Source organism: Labrus bergylta, chromosome 1, assembly GCF_963930695.1.
Source record: "Labrus bergylta chromosome 1, fLabBer1.1, whole genome shotgun sequence".
NCBI classification, from domain to species: Eukaryota; Metazoa; Chordata; class Actinopteri; order Labriformes; family Labridae; genus Labrus; species Labrus bergylta.
The window spans coordinates 1,411,042-1,420,039 of record NC_089195.1 but is presented as its reverse complement, the minus strand read 5'-3'; positions in this window follow the sequence as shown (position 1 = coordinate 1,420,039).

The following is an 8,998-nucleotide window of genomic DNA, read 5'->3' as shown; positions in this document are numbered from 1 at the left end:
TAACAATGCAAGTGTACACTATATCTTAAAAACATATGCTGTGCTTGATTTAACCTTCAGTGAGTCACTTTGTTTTAGCAGTTTGGTGCATCTCAAACTTGATCGTCCGCCAAAAGCACACTTGGTCCATAGTTTACCAGTGAACTTGGATTTGCCTAGTAAAGTGATGTGTTACATTGTGAATTTTGATATCACTGCATCCCTGTTTGGGATTATTTTAAACAACAGATGTTTAAAGAATATCTGGCACAAAACAGTAACGGTTTTAGCGTTTTATATTCAAGCTTATTTGTCCTCTTCAACAGCTGACACAGCATTTTTTGAAACACATTGTGTCAAGATGTAATTAAAACAAGAAAACAAAAACAATAGTAGGTAGAAAACTGACTATGAAAACGTATTCCCATTCGGCTCTTGTGGTTTCCCAATTGAATGTATTAAAATGAATGATGGTCCATAAAACACTGGGTTCAGTATGGGAGGGAATCATGGCTGGAAAGTGATGCAGCCTGAAGGTAGAAGGTGAGCTACTGGTGTTTTTATTGACTTGTCAAAAGCTTTCGATTTAGTTGATCATGATCTCCTTATTCAGACTCTCTACAATATGGTCTATGACTCCACTGCCTTGTGCTTCATGTTCTGCTGGTTCGCTCTGAATTAGGAAAATCAGCTTTTAGCTTTTCTACCTCCAAACATGTGTAATCTTTTACAAAATACTGTTTAGTAAAATAGAATTTCTCTTGGACAGATAGAGTCAACTATGTTGAATCATTACACCTAAGTGTGATATATTTTACAATATTGGTTTAAAGTTTTAATTTTTGTAATTGTGCATTTTTTTTGTATCCTAATTTGATAATGATTCAGATGATCTCTACTGATTCAGGAAGGCTCTGAAGTATTGTCCCAAGTTCCACTTATTGCTCTGCAGGTTTGGGCATGGGTTCATATAAACCTGTACCACCAGGTATCTTGTAAAGGTTTATTCTGTGTAAACTTCGGTACATAAAAGTATCCTCTTGTTTCCACAGAAAACAAGTTGTCATAGTTGCTGTAAACAATTGCTCATGTTTTAGTTTGCTTGTGTTTGTTGTCTCTTTTGAAGCCATCAGAGCTAATAAATACACTGCAGGCAGAAGAACAGGTATGTGATGCGTTGAAGTAGTGCTCTAGCTAAAGGTAAAGTTGAGCGCTGAAATAATTCTAAATGAACCATACAATTACTTTGTCATTGATTCTGGGTCATGTTTTCTTAAGAAATAGCTAATTATGGTGTGGTGAATGGACTTCAGCTTGCTTCTCTAGCCTTCTGACTTCTCAAGCGATTTTACACTGCAGGTCACACCTACCCATTCACACACTAATGGCAGAGGATGCTATTTAAAGTGGTCATCAGTACTAACTAATCCCATTCATACACATTCACACATCAGCTGGAGCAATTTGGGTTTAAGTGTCTTGCCCAAGGACACATCTGAAATGTGCCTGCAGGACTTTTGGATTGAAGCTCAAACCTTCTTGAGTAGAGACGACTGACTCTACCACTGAACCACAGCCGTCCTGTGTAGCCGAGCTTTCGTTCCAGCACTCCAGCTGGTTTCTCAATAAAAGAGGCTCAGCATCTCCTGTGGGTAATACATGAACTATTGACAAGTTCCTCATACAACCCTACTTAAAAAATACCAAACTTTCCCTTTAACATGATGTCACTTTCTCTTCTACAGCAACATATTAGTGATTGCTTTAGCTCAGCAATAAGTCTGAACACAGTTCAAAGGTAACAGAATCTGCCAACAGAAACCTCTCAAACTCACAAATAAACACATCTTGAATGTCAGGCTGTTTTCCTATGTGTGTAGTCTTTATGCTTTACTAAGCTAGCAGGCTGCTAGCTGTACTTTAGATTAAGATGTAAGAGTGGTATCACTCTCGTCTTTTAAAAATCTAGAGCACCAAGCAAATGTTTCCCAAGATGCCAACAAACTAATCAAAGCTTCAGCAATATGTTCCTTGGTAACAAGAGGAGAAAAAATCACAAGCATCACAAGTGTGTGTCATTTCAAATGTAGATTGGCAATAGATGATGGATGATCTTTAAGAAACAAGAAATTTCTTTGACATAGGGGTAATGGTGTGTGTAATAGAAAGAAACACATCGGGTGAGATATCCAGCAGTGCTCATTTATTACAACTCAGATAATTAATTTTGCACACATGCAGGAGTGACACTGATATGATATTGAAATATGAACTCCAGCTTATTATTGTCTTAACAAATGTACCATTAAATAGTTTGTCTGTCTCACTTGCCATCGACTCATGGTCATTCTCAAACCTGCTCTTAGCATCATGTCTCTCTCCCTTTCTCTCTCTCTCTCTTTCTCTCTCTCTCTCTGTACCTCCATATCTTGCTCTCTCCCTCTCTCTCTTTCTCTCTCTCTCTGTGTACCTCCATATCTTGCTCTCTTTCTCTCTCTTTCTCTCCCTCTCTCTCTCTGTCTCCTTCTCTCTCTCTCTCTCTCTCTCTCTGTCTCCTTCTCTCTCTCTCTCTCTCTCTCTCTGTACCTCCATCCATATCTTGCTCTCTTTCTCTCTCTTTCTCTCCCCCTCTCTCTCTCTCTCTGTCTCTCTCTCTCTCTCTCTCTCTCTCTGTACCTCCATCCATATCTTGCTCTCTTTCTCTCTCTTTCTCTCCCTCTCTCTCTCTCTCTCTCTGTCTCCTCTCTCTCTCTCTCTCTCTCTCTCTCTCTCTGTACCTCCATCCATATCTTGCTCTCTCTCATTCTCTTGCTATTTGTGGTTGTTCATCTGTCTGTTTTGAGACACACAAGCACACGCACACGCACACACACACACACACACACACACACACACACACACACACACACACACACACACACACACACACACACATAAATACTCTCCTTCACACACAAACACGCAGACCAGCATTGAAATCCCAGCAGTCTCCTCGGCTCATATCACAGCTGAGATCCCCATAGACATTAGAAATTGTAATGCTCTTCTCTACTTCATCTCATCTCAGCTCATCTTTTCACTGACAGATTCCCCCCTAATCACTTTGCTAATCATTGTCTTATTATCACAACTGTGACAAAACTTTCAGCTATTATACCCCAATTATTTATGTAGCTTGCGTAAGACGAGGCCTGGAAATCTTCATAAACTCCCTTCTTATTTGCTTACAAAATATATCTGTTGATTGTTATTACGGCAGGAAATGAAGAAGGTGAGGCTTGTGTTATGCTGGGTTATTGGGTCTTCTGAAATGACCACAGCTTTCATCTAGTCAGGCAGACCACAGTGACCCTCAGTGCACACATGCTGCTCTAGTGTCAGGGAAACAGGATATTGGCAAGACTGTAATATATGAAGAAGTCAGATGTTGTTTATACCACAAGTCACTGTGATAAAACTGCTTCCTATATCTCTTAAGACACTTTTTAGAATTCCTTTTTTTAAAGGCCTAAAAGACTGACCGTGGGGCAAAAAAGGTCTACCTTAACTTTTCAGTAGGGAATTGAAATTTTTATAATCCCATCCACACATGCTCAGTTCTCAGTCCACATGAAAATAAAAAAAACAGTTTTGGTGGTCATAAGGATGCCAAGTCAACAACAATGTCCTTGGCTTTCCATTCCCCTGCAACGGCTATTTCATTTTCAAATGTGTCCCACCAACCAGAAGTCAGACAAGGTCTCGTCCAAAACCGCAGACGTTGTCGTAGGAGTGTTATATAAAGCAGCAGTAACTCTCTGCTCATCAACATATAGTGGGAGAGCAACTTTGTGTAAAACTGTAAAAAGTCCAGTTGGCAACTAATCAGCATTTACGTCTGCTATTGCCACAATAGTGACAGCAGAAGTTCTCTGGTGAGAAGTGTGTATGTTCACACACCAGCCTTCAGCTAAAAAGAAGCCAAGCTCGGTACTGTTTGATACTACTGCATGTCTGAGACTAAGAGACAAAGACAGGTGAAGCTCAGAAGACAAAAGAGAGTGACCAAGCAAGAAGCTGGACTAGACACATTTAATAAAACCTGCCCAAATAGTAGGCTTCAATTTGGACACTGTGCTGGCTATGTCAATATGTTTGTTTTATGACAGTGCAGTTGCACTCAGAGACTTTCTGTGGGTGTCAACGCCCACTAAACTGAATGTCTGCATAATGTTGCTCTAACAACTATAGTTTAACAACTAAAGTATGTAACCAGACATTGAAAGGACAATCATTGATTGTTTGTTTTCTCAGATTTATTTTGCATTAATTAACACAGTAGAGTTAGTTAACTAGTCACATTTGTAAGCTCAAACATAAGGGCCTGACTTCAAGCAGAGTGTGAAGTTCAAGGAGCTATTCTCCCTCTTTCATTTTTCATCGGAATGATTTGTAGAGGCCTGAGGAGAACAAAAGAAAGAAGTAGGACCACATTAAAGGCAATAAAAATGAAAAAAAAAAAGAGTTTAAAACGATACATTTGCTGAAATGTTTTTTAAAATCTTTCCACATGTGTTCATACATTTTGAACGCCTTATCCACATGGCCACGATTAATCATTCACCGTTAGAAGATAGCTGATTTTTAAATGTTTACACTTGATAGCGTTTAGAAGTTTTTCCCCTTCATTTATGTTAAATTTAAATATGTGAAAACAGTTAGAAACAGTGGTGTATGTATCATCCCAAAATGAATTAGATAAGCAGACTCTTTGCACAGCAGACATTCTGACTTGTTACAACAGGAAACCCACAGGTGTCAATTATAGACACTTTAACAATAGCTATTTCACAGCAATGAATGTAATGCAACAGTCAGTGTTATTAACAACACGTGTTTGATAAGTCAAAATGTCTGTTTTACATAACATGTGTGAAAACTGTGCATTATTCTGATATTTCAGAGATGAATGCCATTAAATAAATACAACATATGTCCTTGTAAACAGTTGTCCATTTGTATAATATACCTAAAAATGATTGCATATACTTATCTTAGAAATGAATTAGATGATGTTCCATCATAAGTGTTGCATGCTGCAAAGCATTAGAAAATATTTGTCCAGCAGATGGCACTGTGGGACCTGTCTTCCAACAAAAGGGGATATTATTTCACAATAACACTCAGACCTCGAGATACTTCCACAACATCAAGGTCTGCTGAGGAGCTGTGAAGAAATAGAGGAACAGTGCTGATGTTGAATCATTTTGTTATTCTAATTGTATCTTGGATTATGCATCTGCAGGTTTTTACTCCCCAGCTGATTTTATGTAGACTGAAATGGTGATTTGTGTTCTTTCCTTTTTTTGAGAGAGAGAGAGAGAGAGAGAGAGAGAGCATTTGCACTCATCATTGAAGTTGTACGAGGTTATGTGTGTGTATGAGTGCCTGTTTATGTGCCTGTGTGAAGCTTGTGGTCATGCTAGTTTGGGTCTTTGCATTTGTGTGTATGCGTGAGTGAGAGTTTGTTGTTCAGTATGTTTTCTGTACACTCGCCCTCTAATAGATATCCCCATTTGGCTTGCCATTTAGAATTGGAGAGAGGCCAGTAGTAGACTGCTCTTCTTCAGAATCCCTCTCTCCCTCTCTCATACCCCCCCCCCCCCCCCCCCCACCCTTCTCTTTGGACAATTGGATTAGTGCAGACGGATAGAGACTAGAGACAGACTCTATCTATTGCAGCCAGTAGCTTGGCCTTATGCCACATCATATATACACATGCACATGAATGCCACATGTTAAAACACACACACAAGTGTTTCTTCCTCGAGGCTAAGCAAGCTAGTTTGATATCCAGATGGTTTAATTAATGCATGCTTATAGACAGCCAATCTGTGTGTGTGTGCGTGTGTGTTTGTGTGTGTGTGTGTGTGTGTGTGTGTGTGTGTGTGTGTAGGTGCATTTGTCTGTTGGAATTGGAGGAGGCTGTTTTGTTGTGGCTCACGTCTTTATGTGGGCCTGTAGGTAAATTATGCAAAAGAATACATTTTGTACAAAATAATAAAAATAATAAGGGTAAGGATGGAATTCCGATGCAGGTTCAGGCTGTTTTTTATTAAAACTGAGTTTTTTTTTATTCTTGGTTGATTCCACACAGGTGTAATTGAAGTGTACTACCCATTTTTTAAGGCAGCTAAATATTTGAAGGCTAACAGTTCGATGAGGAGAAAAGCTCCTTTGATGTAAATGCATTTTATGTCGACAACTGTCAATCTCTTCACAAACAGATAGCCCTTGAGGAAGGCACCGAAGCTTAGCAGCTTGTATCAGGTCCTGTTTGTGCATGCTTGTGACTCGGGCATGTGTGTGAGAAGCATGTCCCTATAAATAACAGTGTAAACCCGAATTTCCCTCAGGGATTAATAAAGGATATCAAAATAAAAAATAAAAAATAAATAAAAAATATGATTCAGATATCAGAGTTCTCAGAAGCAGCTTCTCCACGTACTGTTTGGTCAAGGTGAGTAGTACAGTGTGGAAAAATGGCTTAAGAAACAGAGACATGCTACAGTTCTGATATTCCAACATTGTCAAGCCAAGAGAGCAAAAAGCTGCCCCCCCCCCCCCCCAGCACACACACACACACACACACACACACACACACACACAAGCAAGGGAGATGAAAGGCCAGCAGAGCGAAGTGGATATGGCTGGGTTTAAATGTTGGATCATGTTGTGGGTGTTGGGTGGGCCTGAACAAGTTTCAGCGTATAATAAGTCAGCTGGTTGTTTTTGCAGTCTAGTACATCAAATCTTGACAGCGTTCATTAAAGATTAAGCAGGCTACAATGAAGGTGTTTACCTCAGTTACTTTGATTTAGGCTTAGCAATTAGTATACTCCTTTCTTACCTTACCCAGCAGTTGCTCCTTAGTGGTCGGGGGTTTGATTCCCAGCTCCTGCAGTCACATTCAGAAGTGTCCTCAGGCACAGCAGATATTGAATCCTGAAATGCTCCTGCTGCGACGCCAGTGGCATGTGAATGTGTGCAAATGGAGCACTCCTTGTGGGCAGTTCAGCACTTTATGCAGCAGCATCTGCAATCAGTGCATGTAATGTAAAAAGTGCTTTGAGTAGTCAGAAGACTAAAAGGTCACTTCAAGTCCAAGTCCCTTTACAATTTACATCACCATGTAAAATACATGAAAACACAAGGTGAACAAACATTTTTTTCTGAAGTATAAACCTATTGCATAAATATATTTGTTACATAATTTCTCTTTGGTGTTTCTTACATTTTACATACAGATTTAGCAACACTACATTTCCGAGTCCCACTGATGAAACAATTGAAACTGAAGTGTTATAAGATAAGCCAAAAAATCCAGGGATATTGGGAAGAGTGGAGAGAAAAAGACAATGTTGCTGAGAGTGGGATACAGACAGAGAGAGAAAGGTAGTGCAACTGCACTGTTATTTCCCTGATGACCTGTCTCCCCCCATGTGACCTACTTCCACTATGGGTTACGTCAGATCCTATCTACTCAGTAATTCATCTCCCTTTTGGTGTGTGTGGGTGTCTGACATTGTGGGATAGTATGTGTGTGTGTGTGTTTTTGTGTTAATGCGTGTGAAGGCAAGAGGTAGCATGCATCTGTGCTCATGCCTTATGTTTTAAAATGATTCCTCAACCTTTGTAGCAGAATGGCGAGCCATTGTGTGTGTGTGTGTGTGTGTGTGTGTGTGTGTGTAATGCAATGTCTTTGTGAGTATTTGTACATTCAGAGGAGTAAAGTGATACCAGAGGCCATTTATCCAGAGATCACAGCAACTGTGGGTCTGCTTGTACCGCCTCATACTTAACAAGAAATCCACCCTGTGTGTGTGTGTGTGTGTGTGTGTGTGTGTGTGTGCTTGTTTGTGTGCAGGGTTGTGTGGGTGTGTGTGTTCCCAATAGCAAAGAATCAAACAACCTCTCTACAATGCTACTGTCTTCTCATGTATTTCTACAGCTCCAGCATGGTGTCATGTCTTCCACAAGTAAAGAAATGAAGATAATGCGGACATGTTTGGAGTCGCACAAAGACAGCTTGTCTGTGTTGTTTTTGCCAGTTACAGCACATGTCAGACATGCTACCTCATGATTGCATTTCTCAAACCAGTAAATAGTCATGTCCTTTTTCAGACATGAATAGTGAAACTGTGTATGAAACAATGAATCCTAACACCAGTTCAAAGTATCAGAGCTAGAGAGGTATTTGAAGATTGAAGAGTGTTACGGAAACCTATGCTAAAACGGATGAGAGCTCAAGCTTTAGTCAGTTTTCCCTTAGTCACTGAAGGTAATGGCAAATGTTATTTGATAGTATACATTGCAGTATTGCTTTTTGAATTGACAGCCTGTCCAATCTTCCATATACCATATGCATCCCCTTTTGGATGCTTTTCTCCAGCTGAATGTTCATAAAAATCAGGTGAATTAGAATAAACGACTCTGAATTGAGTTATGTCTGTTTATTGTTGTGATTGTTTGGTACTGTTTAATGTGTATCTATTGTTGAATTTTATGTCTTTTAAAGGCCCATATATGGACGGGCATTGAACAATTAGCTTAGGCTATAAATGATGTCTTGTGTGGCAAGTGTTTACTTGCTCCATACTTAATATACAAATAAACATGAAATAGATTTAGAAGAACACTGCAAGACTCCTGTGTAACACATTTTTAATGCAGATTTTTTTATTACCTCAAATAACTCATGAATGAATGTATAGGTTTTTTTTGTATGTCAAATTAAATGAAGTTAGTTTAGTACTGAAGTTAGTTACATGGAGTGTTACTCATACAAAACGTACACAGGAGCGATGCCCAGAATTACATACTTAAAAAGAATTGACAATAACCATTCCTCTTTTATTGACAAAGTCGGAGTGAGAGCTTATTTGGCATATCAACCTAAACAATGTCTAACCACAGTTAGCACAGGCATGTGGCTGTTAACCTAAAAGGAAGACTGACTACAAGGTCTGGAACCACTGCT